Genomic DNA, 15,691 nt, shown 5'->3' with positions numbered 1-15,691 from the left:
GTTGATGTACAATGTGTTAAGTTCTACACCCCCTCCAGCGGGTGCACCGGGTCCTTATGGGTGACCTCTCCTGGAGTGTAAGTCCATGCTTCTCAGCCACCTGTGTCTTCCTATAGGGTCTGAAGCTTCTGGGACATGGTTGATTGATATGTCAGGCGGTGTGCTGGCCACCTCTCCGGTCCACGAGCTGCAGAGGTCTCTTCCATTCAGACTAAGGATGACTGATTTGTCACATGTCTCCTCCGGCTCCACTGCACCACGCTGGGCCCCCCTGTGACCAATTCAACTGGCTTGTCTGGAGGGCACTCTGTCAAATTTCACAATATCGATGATAGATGCTGTATATTTTCTCTTTGTTTGCTTTAACTCTCTCTGGGCTTCTGTTGTGATGTGGAGACTGCAGATGTTTGTTCACATATCCGTAGCGTTTTTTGTTTTGTTTTGTTTTTCCCCTGTAGCTTATCCCTTTTGGAGTCACCCCAACCCATCTTTAGTGTGCACTGATTTGCATATTAATGAGGCAAACATTGTTTTGGGATTGACGTATATAATAGAACCCTCGGGTTTTTTACCACTAGACTATATTCAGCTCATATATAGGGCATAGAACAACAGAAATCATGAAAACACCTTTGGAGAAAAAACATCAGATGGTTTCCATAATGAGCTGTGGGAGACTCATTTGCGATGTTTAACTGACCAATGGGTTTTGTTTACTCTTTTGGAAAGATAAATTGTTTGCTGTTGTGACAGTTTTTAACTTTTGTTCCGAATCAAAAGTATAACCTGTGGACACTTACCTCATGGTCGTATAAGCCCAATATTGGAAATAACGTTTTTAGTCACTTTAGTAGATAAGAGAAGAGATATGATAGGACTTTATCTCACAATGGAGAAATGCACTTGTCACATCAGCTCTCAGGAACATAGGAGGTTAAGATAGTCTGGAAAATGTGCAAGTAAAAGTAACTAGGGGTATCTTATATGCAATGAATACAAAATCTTTCAGTAGTCACCAAGACTGCCTTTGTTTATGTATTTGTAAGTATAAAGAAAGTATGGAATTGTGGTAATAGGACATGATTTCCAAATCGAGACTGGAGGCGGGGCTAACGATCGCAGTTTGAACAAGAACGAGCCAATCAAACACAAAGCGACTTACGCTTTGCGTTTTCGTCCTCCGCCATGATTGTTTATAGTCCACACGTGCGGTCGAGTAAATGTTCCGGTGAAAGCCCTCAGAGCAGCTTCTTGCTGTGGCTTTGAGGACAAGTCCAGCTCATTTAAAACAGAAGAAAGGGCACTGGTAAAAGATCGTTGTGCCGCCATCTTCACTGTTTTGGTTATGGCCCGGAGGAACACTGGTGAAATCCTAGCAAGAAAGATGATGCACTGTTAACTCCTGCTTCCCGTGCTATGATTGGCTCGTTTTGGTTTTGTCGGAGTCAGCGAGATTTAAATCGCACAATTCCAGACTGTATCCCCATGTATCTCTTAACATGGAGGATCAGTCTGGCTCGTCTGGCTAGCAGTCACCCGCATGTCATATTCCAGGGTTTTTCAGAAATACTCCTGGACCGAAATAACCAGCAGGAGTTTTATGAGAAATGAATGAGCTCTTATAATGAATGCATGACCATTCTGTTTTCTGGGCCCGTTTGAACACACAGCACACACATGTGCAGTGCCCAGGGAGAAGCCAGAATTAACACAGTGATGGAGACTGCTCAATCACTATGGTTACACAGATGGGCCCCAGAGATGACCAGCCAGCAGCTCATGGGCTGGAGGCAACTCACACACTTCAGACAGTCTCATGTTCCCCATCAGGTCTGCTGCCATTCAGAGAAATGTGGGATTTGAAGACTGGTTAACGAAAAATTACTTTTAGCGGGAAAAAATATACCTGCACATTGTACTTAGACCCTCTCCAATGTGTTACCAGTATAAAAATGTCATATTTGGCATTAAAATAATATTTAAGTGACGTGTGGTGACCTTTATGGAAATTCTTATTTTCAGTGAGTGTACAGTATGTCTAATCCACAATGTGTCATGCCTTTTTGCCATGGAGTCTGTTCATAACTCTCTCAAAAGAAGAATCCTTTGTCTTCACTCGATAAAGTTTCATCGCCCCTCTTTCTGAACAGGGCATCAGAGAACAGATAACATTAAGTGAACAATATAGTTTCTGCGTGTGCTCCGTTTCCACTGGGACGCTCTGAGAATATATCACTTTGAACAAAAGAGAATTGAGGTTGGGTAGACATTTTAGGACAGGCCTTCTATACTTTTTTGTCTACTAAGTCTGTACTGTAGTTTTCAGACCTTTTGTAATGACTTATATTTTAATGTATGACCACATGTTACAAAAATGTTACTAATTCCTGTTGTATTAGTTAAAAATCTATCATTATTACCCTACAAGTATAAGCACACGGAGGAGCACCAGGACAGACACAAATATTTTGGTCATTTTCAGCTTCACACTTCAACCTTAAAAATAAATCGAGGGTTATGAATTCTTCGTGAACCCGCTGTACTTCTTCTATCTCCTTGCCTCACTATCCCTCTTTCCTGCTCCCGTATGTCTCTGCGTATCCTGGGCCAGTCCCTTAGGGGAAGTGTGTTGTCATGTGTCCAATCTCCTGGGCGCTCCAGCCTGACAACCAAGCAGCCGGCTGTCCCCCAGGACCCCGAGGTGCTGCTGGGGAAACAGGATACATGCCGCTGTACTTATGGCCAATTAAAGATGTAATCAATCGAAGCGTGTTTGAGAAGGATTGTCTAAATATGGCTACGATCGCAGATGTTCTGAACACTTTTAGATGAGTGTGTTCAGTGTAAGTGGAGGTCATACGGTGTCTTAAAACTCTCTGAGGGAATCGCTGCTCCACTTGACTATTCTTAGCTCTGAGACATAACAGTGAAATACTAGCTACTGCTGCTACACCTGTCTGTCCTGGGACTACAGCACACACAAGCACACGCAGTAACTCGGCTGGCAAGAACAAAGTTTGATCAGATGCACTGCTGCCTGTTTCCTCGTTCACTTGGTAATGTGTTATTACAGAGCAGTGTTCAATGTAGGTTTTACTCGGACTTCCTCTTATGTTCTAACTAAGTTTTCACTTATTTAGTTTACAGGTAATATTAAGCCATTTCAAACTTTTTTTTCCTGAAAGTACTGTTAAGAATGGACCAAATAGTTTATTTTATTTGAACAAAAAACAGCGCTGACCTTAATGATCCTTCAACAAAACAAATGCCTATACTAAAATATAAAATAAGTAGGGATTTATATATTGTTCGAGGTCAGGAGTGGGCAGAGGTTAAATGTTTGAATCTAGCTTTTGTGTATGTCCTTGGAGCTTTAGGTTTAAAATATATTTTTTTGCCTTGTGATAATAATATATGAGCCTGCGAATTGTGGTATAAATGTATTGTGTCAACACCTTTCTCATAAAACTGCAAACCATGGTGTATTGACCCTTTAGTATTTGAAAGTGTGAAATTAAAATAGAAAAGATAAAGAATAGAACTAGAAATGCAATGGCTGCGCCATTGCGATTGACTGCGGAAATGCGGGAAGCAAATGCAGAAATTGCATAAACTCTTCAAATTGCATAATCAAATTTGCATAAACTGGTAAAATGCATAAAATGTCATGTTGCATAAACTGTATAAACTGCATAAAGTGGTAAAATGCATGAATGGGTTGATTTGCATAAATTATGTAAATTGCATAAACGCTTTAAAATTCAAAAGTCCTAAATGGCATAAACTCTTAAGTTGCATGAACGCTTTAAAATGCATAAACTGGTTAAATCCCATAAAGTGGTTACTTTGCATAAATTGTTAATATTGCATATACTTTTAAATTCCATAAACTGGTCAAACTGTTGAAAGTGCTTGATTGGCAGAAGCTGCACAAATGGCTGAAAGTCCTGGAGTCTCCCCATTGGCTGGATTCCCACATACACACCAATGCAAAAATTTCAAACTCTTGTATAAAAAAACTGGAAAACTGCAGAAGGCCAAGTTTTTCTCAAAACCCACAAGTTGCAGAAGCTGAACATGCACAAAGTGCAGAAATTGCATAAAATGCAGAAAAAAGTGCAGAAAAGCATGGATTTGCGGCAGCCCCATTATAAGTCAATGGGAAAAATCTCCGACATTTTGGCCGATTGCGGAAAAACCATAAGTTGCAGAAGTCCCAAAAGTAATAGCACCCTTCTCCTCAACATGCGGAACGTTTTGATGCATAACTTGCATAAATTGCACAAAGCATGAAGGTGCTGAAAGCTCTAGAAAATCGGGAAAAAGATGGAAGAGGAATAATAATAAAGAACATGAAAACCAATAATTGACTGCGGAAGAATTCCGCAGTCAATCAATTACTGAATGCCAATGCACATGAAAGTATAAATTGAACATTACAACAGAGCGCGCTACACTGTTAGCCGCTACACTGTTGCTGCGTCTTCTACTTCAAACACTCCCACCTGGACGGGGCCTTTCTGTGCGGAGTTTGTTTGTTCTCCCTGTGTTCTCCCTCTCCGGTTTCCCCTACCACTAAAAACATGTGCAATAGGTGAATCCTCCAGCCAGGTGTTTCTGACCACCAGCCTGGCTCCACATCATGGAGATCGGCCCACTGCTCACTACGGGCCGTCTAGTGGCGTAGAGGGGTGGGTCAAATTTCGTTGTACAGTTGATGTATAAAGCACCTTTACATCGCAAACAAACAAGAGAGCACATATTTACACCAGCGTGGCAACCTCAAAAGTTTTGTAAGACTGGAAAAGGACCTGAGAGAGAAAGGCATTTCTAAAGTAAATGATCAAGCTCCCTCCCTCTCCCCTCCTACCCTGACTGGATGTGACAGGCACTGGAAAGTCTCACTGGTCAAAGTTATGGCACTGATTATTCTGATTAGCGAAGAACTTTAGAATAAATATGATTACTTAAATCAAACTGCAGGCCCAGGCGGTCAATTATACACAATCTTTTACATTTGTAAAACATTTAGAGCTGCCTTGAATGAATAGGCCACCATTTTTACATACTGAGATATGTTCTTACCTTAGCTTTGAGGAGTTCTTTAGGACCTGTCTGGTCTTCACCCGTGCCTTCAATCACGTAAACACAGCGCAGACGGCGTTAGCATTTAGCCTCTCCCCCTCTCCTCTATAGCTCCAAAACAGGTCAAGATAGAAGCTACCAAGCTCTTCCACGTTTTCCCTATTTAAATATGGTTACGTGAAGTGTTACACTACAAAGTATAATACACAAAATTAAACAATGTGGATTTTCTAAGTGGATAAAAGGGGGAACTATATTGTAAGGCGTAATAATACCAGGAGTAGTTCGAAATCCGCGCAGTAATCTTCACTTTACTGCGCAGTAATCTTCACTTTACTGTGCGGATGCCAAATTACTCCTGGTATTATTACGCCGTACAATATAGTCCCCCCTTTTATCTGCTTAGAAAATCCACATTGTTTAATTTTGTGTAATTATACTTTGTAGTGTAACACTTCACGTAACCATATTTAAATAGGGAAAACGTGGAAGAGCTTGGTAGCTTCTATCTTGACCTGTTTTGGAGCTATAGAGGAGAGAGGGAGAGGCTAAATGCTAACGCCGTCTGCACTGTGTTTACGTGACTGAAGGCACGGGTGAAGATCAGACAGGTCCTAAAGAACTCGTCAAAGCTAAGGTAAGAACATATCTCAGTATGTAAAAACGTGGCCTATTCCTTTAAGTGATGTCTTTTTGACTTTTTTCATCAGTAGGTGGAGAAGTGAACCCTGCTCTGCTCCCCCCACAACCCCCCTCCCTTCAACTATCTTGTGATCATGAGGAGGAAATTAATCTGACAGCTCCCTGTAGATATTGGATTAATAAACATATAGACATTTCACGAGGATTTCAGCTAAATCAGAGCAGGTCGGTCAGATGTTTATCAGTTCACCATCTTTTTGTAAACTTCTGTCATAAAGCTACACTGTTAGCCGCTCACGATCTCTTGTTCACGTGTTTGTGTTTACATGGTTCGGGGGGCATGTGGGGGTGAAGCGAGTGTTAGGGGGTGCGCTGTGAGGTGAGGTAGGTGCAGCGCCGGTCACTTTAAGTTACGCCCCAACTTCTGTCCAAGAGTATAGCTGTAACAAGCAGAGGTGTACATAAAACAACACATCTTAATAATAACTTTGCTTAACAGAATACAGTATTTGTAATACACATAATGATGCCTTGAATATCAGTCTTTTTTATACAGTAGGACCAGTGTACATAAATCTTGAGCTTCTACAGCTCCCTTCTCACATTCATCCCATCTATCGCTGTCTTGTCACACTTCCATGTCACATACATTTCTCCCGTCCAACCATGCATTTCAGTATTTCCAGAGTGCAATATGCAGAATGATGCCATCCCTGCCGCCAAGCCAATGAGGTTGTCTACCGCAGTGACCAAATCTAGCAATGGACTTGTCAGCGGCAAGTGACACGGACCCTGCCTGCCAGCCGAAACCAGTCGAGTGCAAAACTAATCTACCTATCAATTTGTGGGAGAGTGGCAGAGTCAGTCGGGGGCGGTAATTGTGCTTGGTGTTATAAGGATTGCCACAGTGATGGAGGCCAGATTTCACAGCTCATTTTCACAATGCGCTGTCTGTCTCTAAGCTGTTTTAAATTACACATACATGCCGATAATTGAATGAGAAGCCTGGTTCTGCGGAGGTTGGTGTGCGTGAATTAATGCATGTGTGCGAGGTTATAAGCTTGGTGCGTTTTATAGGCAATAAGCTGCTGTTTGCTGTCCTCTGTGGATGCATAGATAATGTGTTTCGAAGTCAGCACACTCTAAGCCTATATTGGAAAACTGTCCAGGTAATTGGGTGAAAGAAGGTGTGACAGTAGCAAAAGAATGCATTGATCTCGCACAATGCATCGAGCTTTTGTACTTTCAGACTTTAAAGATTAAAAAAAGCCTTCACTGTGTTGCATGTTTGAGGCGCAAACAAAGGTGATTGAATAAGTGAACTCGGAAATGTGAAATTAAAATGTTGATGACGTCGATGTGAGTATTGAATATGTTGATTTGTTTGTGATTCTTTCTCCCCTGAATTACTGCAATGTTCATTTGGCGTATGTTGCTCGATGAAATTTGTTGCCTTTTACCAATAAAGTGGTGGATTTTGGGCGTAATGTTCATTTTACAACATTCAATCCTGAACTCTATAGCCTCATCTTCATTTTAGCCATACGATCCAGGTAGTTAAAATGTTAATGACTCGGCTCCGTTTAATAATGTCACCGGAGCCACTCTCATCAATCAGCCCTCATACAAGATCCTACACAGCTGACAAGAACACAGACGCCGCGGGAAGTCGCACTTATTTTAACCTTTGCTGAAATAACATGCTGCTATTTATAAAATGTAAGAGGGTCAACAATTCAAAGTTCATTTTTGAAGAAGTGGGGCATCTCATTAACTATCAGTTTAGTTAAAGCAGTACTAAGTAACTTGTTTGCCTTAATAAATCTTTTTTGTAGTCCCTCTTAGGTTAATACAAGTGTTAATGGGATGATCGGGGGGTCTTTCCTCTCTGGCCAGAAAGCCACAATTGCAACTTCGCTGCCACCACTGGGTCGGAGTCACCAATACACGCTAATGAAATCAGGAAGAAGAAGCTAACAGGCTAATGAACAACGCTAACTGCGGGCTAACGCCACTTTAAACAATATTTACAGCCAATGCAGCCACAATATCCCTCTCTCCCTTTGTCTTTTCTGTCAGTGTAGTATTTACTGTCACGGACAATTAATAAGTAAAAAATCGCAACATGCCACGACACCTGCAGTGGCGCTTATGGCCTCTAGGGGCATGAGTTACTTAGTACTGCTTTAATTAAGCGTACAGGTTAACCACAAGTTCCGTGTTCTGTTCCATGATTGACTGACTGGTTTAAGTCATTACTGTATTATCCTGACAGGAAGTGACATAGAAGAAGGACAACAATTTTAAACTGTTGCCGTGCCAACCATGTTAAGTCAATGGTAAATTAGTCAAACTGCTACAGAACCTACCTTCTTCTTTGTCACTTCCCTGTCAGTGGCTTAAAAATTCAAATAATAACTGAACTGCCCAACATTTCTTCATTAAAACTCCTGCTTCACTGGATTAAAATGCAATAGATGAATATGTTCAAAAGCATTAAAACCTGTAAAAATGCACTTTAATAGACAATACAGAAGCGTAAATGATGAACTACCCAGCAATTAACTGCTCATTGTCCAGCTTCTGCCCCATGCGCTAAATAAGCATCATAATCCTAAACTCCCAACAACCCCCCAATCCCCAAATCAGGTGTTAAATATTACCTGATTTGCGGTGCTGGCTCACATTAAACGGAGGGGTATTATCCAAAATCCAGTTTTTCAGCTTTTTACAGTGTGGTTCCCTCATGAAAAACGCACTTGGATTTGTCATGTATGCATGTAATGTAATACCAATTTTTTTTTTTTTAAAGATGTTTGTTTTGTAGGGGAGTGAGGGTCAGTTAGGGTCAGTGCGCATGACAAAATTAGATCAAAACAAGGATCAAAATACAACATAAGAGAGAAAAACATGGCAAAAAGGCAATGAAAAAGTGACGACAACACGGGGAAAATGATCCGTTTGGATGAATTTTGTAGGTCTTAGCTTTCAAATGAGCTGTTACACTGGCCTATAGGCCTTGATTTGGATAAAGCTGAACCGGAGAAAAAGCACTTGGTTAAGAGTTCAGTGATCAAGATGTGCTGTTGTTGAAAATAGTGCCCCCGCTTTAAATATGTATCCTATTGCTGCCGCTCACCTTGGTTCCTCTCCTTGGGTCGCACTCAATTCAGGGCGCGATCATTCACCTCTCTTCCTGTCCCATTAGAGCGCATGTGTTAGACAAACCACTAAATCACATAAGTATTCCTGCCGAGTGTGTAATTGGAAGTGATGTTTTCAGCCCTCTAGTGTGATACGGCCGCTCCCCCCCTCGCACACGTGCACACTCACCGGTATCCATTCCTAATTAGTGTGTGATCGATGGTGCGCTGTTGTGATGCGGCGTGCGGGGAGTCGTGCCTGAGCCGGAGAGCGGTGACATTTTAGCGGACAGGGATTACTCTCTTGACCTTATTGCCGCGCTTAGAATTCTGGGCCAGGTTTATCTAAGAGGAGAACTCGGGGCTGGTTCACACAGTGTCAAAATAAAAATCCAGAAAATCCGCCGCAGTGGTGCTCAAGCTGAGATGTGGGTAGCATAATGATATTTGCGAGTGTTGACATTGCAGGAAGTTCTATCCCCCAAAAGATACAATGCGTCTCAAGAGTCAAAAACCTCCTGGACGTACACTTTTTCTTTCTTTTTTTGCCTGCTTGCTTTATTTTTCCTATATAGACATGACAGTATTGCGAGAAAGGGAGTAAAAGACACTGCTGGATTTGGCATCTCCCAGGTTGGACACTCACTTTAAATAGCAGATTTTTAATATTGTGTCTTAAATCTTGAATCAATAATAGTTGGCCCTTAGAAAGATATTTGTGAATGTCAAAAGATAAGATAAGATAAGATAATCCTTTATTGATCTCACAAAGGAGAAAAGAAAGCGTTGTTTCTATGTCTCGGCTCAACATTATTGCAACATCCCTCTTTTCAAACCCCATCTATTCGACACCAATGTCATCTGAAAGGCATCCATAACAATACCTCTATTTCCCATCCGTGCTTTGAGTGCTTCTCGCTGGAAACAAAGTTGTGACAAAGTGGATAAAGTAATACGGATATTCTTTGAGAGCTTCCTGTTTTCAGCAATCCAATATTCTGTTACATTCTTATTTGTTTACTCTGAGTTCTCCATTTATATATACAGCGAGAAGCAAAGACAATAGATTTCATGCCCCCTGTTTCTTGTTGCTTCCTACAACAAAGTGTTTACATTAAAGTCGAGGGAACCAAGAAATGTACTTTGTGCAGGATATTCTTTCTGCAGTTTCGAAAAGGTTTTGCAGTGCTGTTATGATTTCATCAACGGGGTTATTAAAAGTTGTACTTCTTTTGCTTCTTTTGACTGACAATTGCTCATCAGGAACTGTAGCTTTGATGATCCTGTGACCCAGTTGTACCACATCAGAATTTGTTATATCGCAAAATGTTTTGGATTTGATTTTTAGTCGAAGAAAAATGTGTTCACTTGAGAATTTGCAAAGAAGTTTTTCTGTACGACATCATATTCAAAAGGAATGTTCTGAATTTCTTTGATAAACCACATTTAAAGGTGCACTATGCAATTTTTTATGTGGAAAAAAAAAAGTTCATATTTGTGTCATATTGTATCCGACAGCAGTGAAAACCTTCCAAACAACGGATCCTGGAGCGTCCCAGAGACCACTGTGATGGAAAGTAAAAGCGCCATGCTGACCACTCACACAGCCACTGGATCACTACAATGTCACATAAACAGAAATATCAACTTTTTTTCCCCACATATAAAGTTGCATAGTGCAGCTTTAAACTTACGAAAAATATGCTCCATTGACAGCTTTCTATACAACATTTCTGGGATTCCCGACGCATTCCACATTATGAAAAAGCCAAAAGAGATTCTAAAATGTAAAATACTGGAGTTGCCGTTGACATAAAAGTATCTAACGGAGCTTTTCACCGTCACACCAATTCCGTTCAGCTGGAGAGAAAGGTGTCAGTGGAGCAGACGAAGCGCCGTCCCACCTGTCTGAAGCCCCCTCTGTTACCCAGCAGGTTTTGCGGCTCAGGAAACACAGTCGCCCGTCACTGGGAAGTCATTACTTATGGCACGCACACGTTTGAGTCGGATGTGGTGATGTAGGGATAATGGCATAATGGTTACGGTGGTGAGAGAAGAGGACAGCTGCGGAGCGTGTGCCAGTGAAAATGGAGATGGATAGGCGGAGGCTCGCGTGCCACCAGGGGACCGTTTCGGGCATAAGGATTTCTCTGTAGCCTCCTGCCGCTGCCAGCTTAGTGATAACATGCATGAGTAGAGCAGAGGTGAAAGAGGATAGGATGCAGAGGAGAGAGGGAGGATGGCAGAAGCATGGCTCGAATTGACAGCTTCAAAGAGTAAAGTGGTCTAAAAAGCCTCCTACATATTCCCTCTCCCGGTTGTGTCTCCTTACCTAACAGGGGCTGCCTAAGTACCAGGGAGGCCATTAAAATTGCACCATGTTTGCATAAAGTGAACAGGGCTTTGCGCCGTCTTCACCTCCTACCTCATCTCACCCTCCTACAAGAGTCACATGGCACAGGCACACCTAATGCTTTTTAACGGACACCTCAAAAGCACCAGGGCGCTTTTTAATGTTTTATCAAGCGAAAGTACATGACAATTTGTTTGAAAAAAAAATAATAATCCACGTCTTTATACTTTAACTTGGTGTCCTGGTGGTAAATTGGTGCTTTTGCTCACAAATTCTCTTTAACATTAGTAAAAGAGTTATCAAGAGATAAGAGATATCAATATCAGAATTTTTAAGGTGTTGATCCTAATGATGTTGCTGTCATTTTCTATTTTAATGCCATGAGGCAGACAGTGCAACAAAATGAAGTGAATGTTAAATTTCTAATTGGTCTGGAGCTCTGGCTGAGCCGCATTAACAACACCTCCACAGTCTCTTCCCCTGTCTGCTGTATTGATGCCTGGGCCTGTTGTTTGCCTTGTGAATGATTCAACACTCTCTACAGTCCATTTGCTGTCTGATTCCTCTTGTTGAGCTGCTTTTCTAAATATTCCATTGATGTTGCCTGCTCTCCTCTCTCTGGTGGTTGCTTTCAGCTGCGGAGCTGTGGGTCTGATGCCCTCATGCCTATTTAGCCTCCCAGCCTCAGTCTGTGAAGCTGTGCTGAGCATTTGAAATGCAGGAGCTAGAGGAGATGGGAAGAAATGACTGGAAGCAGAATAAAAAGTAGAGAAAAGAGTAAAATAGCTGCAGTGAAGATAAGCAAGCCACAAAGGTTTCATTGAGGCGACTATAATGGAGGAAGGTGACAAAGGCATGAGCCTCTGTGGAGGGTGAGGTCATTGTCACAATAAAGAAAGCAGCCTGGGTTCTTCAGAGGAGTATGTATAAGATGGTCACGATTTCTGTACCAAGGGAGAATATTGTTTTTAGGAATATAGTATTCTACTGTTGCAACTTGTGGATGCACAATCTTGTCTGATCTCAGAAGTAAGCAAGCTTGAGCCTTGTTAGTACCCGGTTCTGTAGGCTTGGGTGAGTGAGTCAAGGCAGCTTACCACCACCAAATATGGATTAAATGAATAATGCACAAAAATGCCCTGTAAGACGATTGCATTATACGTTTTTATTAACAACTGCAATTGTTTACAACATGCAATGTACCTGAATACCCAACACCCATAGAATCTAGTCAACTGGAATACCTCACAGCTGACATTGAGGAGTGTATGAATAATTGATCTTGACAATGTGCTGACAGCTGCCAAGGTATATGTGCGCATGTTTTCCAGTGAGCGGCGTTCAGATATCAAAGTTTGAAATGTATCCAGCACTAACTCTCTCCCACAGTGCACTTGTCCCTCAGCCACATCTCGGCTGATCACACGTCAGAGTGGCTTTAACCTCGACAACGCTCAGACAACCTGGCACTCTGCGGAGCTGGGGATAGGTCAGACAGCACTCTTTTGAAAAGTTGCCCATTACATCTTGCACAGATCTGTTGTGTTTATGTCTTAAGTAAAAAAAAGATACCGGCCTATTTTCCTGGTTTCATTTGCTCTTAAATCAACTCCTACTGTTTTACTTCTCCAATAGCCCCCGGACCTTGATGTTTAGCCGTTTATGAGGGAAAGTGGCGCAGGTGCAAGCTAAGCCACAAAAGTGTTCCAATTTGGTGTGGGCAGTAAATTGTGTGTCTGGTGTGCGGGGGACAGGCCGGATACATATCTCCACTGGTGATAGTGCTGACAGGGCGCACAGGGAGTGCCAGCCAGGCTACACAGACTGGGGCCTGACATACTCCCAAGTCGATCCATTTCTGACTATTTAACATCTGTGGGTGCCTTCTGCTGCGTTGCAAAAAGAGCTGAAAGAGTCAAAAGTATGCAGGAAACCACAAAAGCATGACCGAAGATTCACCTTGGAATGTGGAAAGTTCAAATTAGCAGTGAGATACAGGTGGGACTATAGCCCAGAAATAAGGCGATGAGATAAATCACGCTTTGAAAGCTTGCAAATTATAAGCAACAGTTATTTAGGTAATGCAATGTTCACTGCAAACAACACAAATGCATCCACAGGGTCCTATTGCATTAAAAAAAAAACTGTGTAGTGTATACGTACTTCTACCAACATGTTTAACAATTTGTGTGTTTTAATATTTAAATATTCGCCTAAAGGTTAATGCTCTGGACATATTTAAAATGTACACAGTGAAGTTTATTTCAAAACATAAAATATGAATTGATGTTTTTCCTAAATGGTTCAGCCCTAAACAGAAAAGTGCTTTGTGGAAATGGTGTTTGGAGCATGCACCTGGACCCTGCTCCCCACAGGACGGCTCTCCAGACTGGACTAATTGAACACATTACACACCTCCCTCTCTCCTCTAATGAGCGTCAGTGCTGAGGACCAAATGGCCTCGGAGTCAGACCTGGCCTCTTCTCCTGTGCACCATTACCATCTTCACAGCAGTCGCCCCGCTCATAACTTTATTAACAAGTTGGTGCAGTTTCCTGTGACTTAAGGGAAGATTGATTTCATAAAGACTGTTGGGTATGTGCCGGGGCAGCACCACATGAGAAACAAAAATGCATGTTGGAGAACTAATCTTGAAGATTGTGATATATTGTGGCTTATTGCAATATAGACATTGCTTTACCTACTTTGCAATAACAGTAAAATGCAGAAGATAGTTTCATGTTGCTTGAAATGGAGAAAATGTGTGTTATGCCAGGGCTGTCGAGAACTTCTGGAGATGAGAGCAAATGTCATACAGAGCCCAAGACCCTTCTGCAGCTCTGAGCTGGATCCTGGTCGGGAGAAGTACTAGCACTCAAGGCTTTGCCTGTATATGTTTTTGGTTGATGTGGAAAACTGGAGCACACACCTAATATGGTATGTGTATGTTTGTTCTATTTTATATATTTTTGGCACAATTCATTTCACACTTGTCAGAGGCTAAAAATATTCTATTGAAATATGTAATTGACTACACTGTACATGCCTAGAATGAGCATGAAACATACCATACCATGTGTTCATCATCTTGTTTTATAACTAGTAATATTTTACTTTTCTGGATTTTACCTGGAGTTGGTAAAACGGTCATCTTATGGTGGTGTCATAATGAAATGTAAAAATTGATATGAAGTAGCAAGTAGCAATATTCAATATTCTTTTACAATTTGGATCATCAATCCTACTAAAATTGTGTGCAAGCTTAAAAAATGTGTTATTATGTGTGGCCTTGTTGCTGCTTTATTTGCTATTCATCTTTAGCAGACTGGTCTTTTTAATATTTACAGTTCTTTCTGGTGAATTGAATATGTCTTGAAGGTCTTCTTATTTACAGAGCTGTGACAGGAGAGGAGCTGGGGAGAATCAGGATCAAATTGATATAGAGTGTGGGATTGTGCAATGAAAACTGCTAAATACTGTATAGGGAAAAGGGAATAAGAATGAACCAACCAATCAAACTGTAAAAAGATAAAACTTCAGGTGCATTCATTATAAATGCAATCTATCGAAGCAGCTGGATTTTGTTGACTTACTCGGTGTTTCACCACAGCTCTCGACAGAGTCTTTAAAAAGCTACATAGTGAAATGTCTGCCTTAAGTCAAGAAAATCCAGCTTGATTGATTGGGAAAAAATAACCAATGGGGTTTTTGAAATGTAAGACACTGGAGTGATCATTTATATTGTTTTTAATTAATGTTAGTAAGGACACTTTAGCCCAGTTGCCGAAGATAGAGTTGTTTTCTCGCATGTAAAACCTCGCTGTGACTGGTTATTCTTGGTGAATGGCAGATTGACAAGTCCCACACCTTGCTGTCAGGATACAGTCAGTTGCCTGAAGTGGACCATTTTGAGCTGTGAACTCTTCGTCCACCTCCTCCATCCTTTTCTTCAGAGTGTGATGAAGAGAGCTTTGAAGTGACAAACTGTGGACAACTTCATCTTAATTTTCTGACAGGAAATGTTGTGAAAGTTTTGTTACTTGGGGGATGATCAGTGCCAAGAAGAGACTGCTGTGAATCAGGAAATACTGTAGCTGAACCTTCTTTTTTCTGTTAGCGACGTAGTAAGGTGGCTTATTGTAGCAGATGCACTGGTGTTGGAAATGGCATAACGTGTGGGAGCAGTTGCAGCGGTGTTTATGAAGTTTTAAAGCAGTTGTTAATAGGAAATATAAAAATGTTGACTATACGTCTTCTCTACCATGGCTTGTGTATTGATTTAATGAGCACATAACTTTGCCATGACTTTAATTTGGTTTAATTTTGCAGGAAGTAGCTTACAGCACAAACGCTGGACTCCTGCGGTCTCCTCTTCGGGGCGATTCTTACTGGGCTGTCCCCATGGTGTAAAGTGTAAGAGGGAGCACTCAGCCAGGGGTCTTTGAAGTCCTGCTCTGTTATTACATGC

General features: G+C 41.5%; 1 protein-coding gene across 1 annotated transcript in view; it reads left to right on the top strand.

The window, feature by feature from the left end:
- The window catches only part of schip1 (schwannomin interacting protein 1), a 172,104-nt gene that overhangs the window by 120,853 nt on the left and 35,560 nt on the right, over positions 1–15,691 (top strand). The gene's annotated exons all lie outside the window — the stretch shown is intronic.

The sequence above is a fragment of the Gobius niger genome (assembly GCF_951799975.1).
Source record: "Gobius niger genome assembly, chromosome: 1".
NCBI lineage: Eukaryota > Metazoa > Chordata > Actinopteri > Gobiiformes > Gobiidae > Gobius > Gobius niger.
Note: the sequence above shows the minus strand (reverse complement) of the source record. Positions and strands in the feature narration are given on the sequence as shown.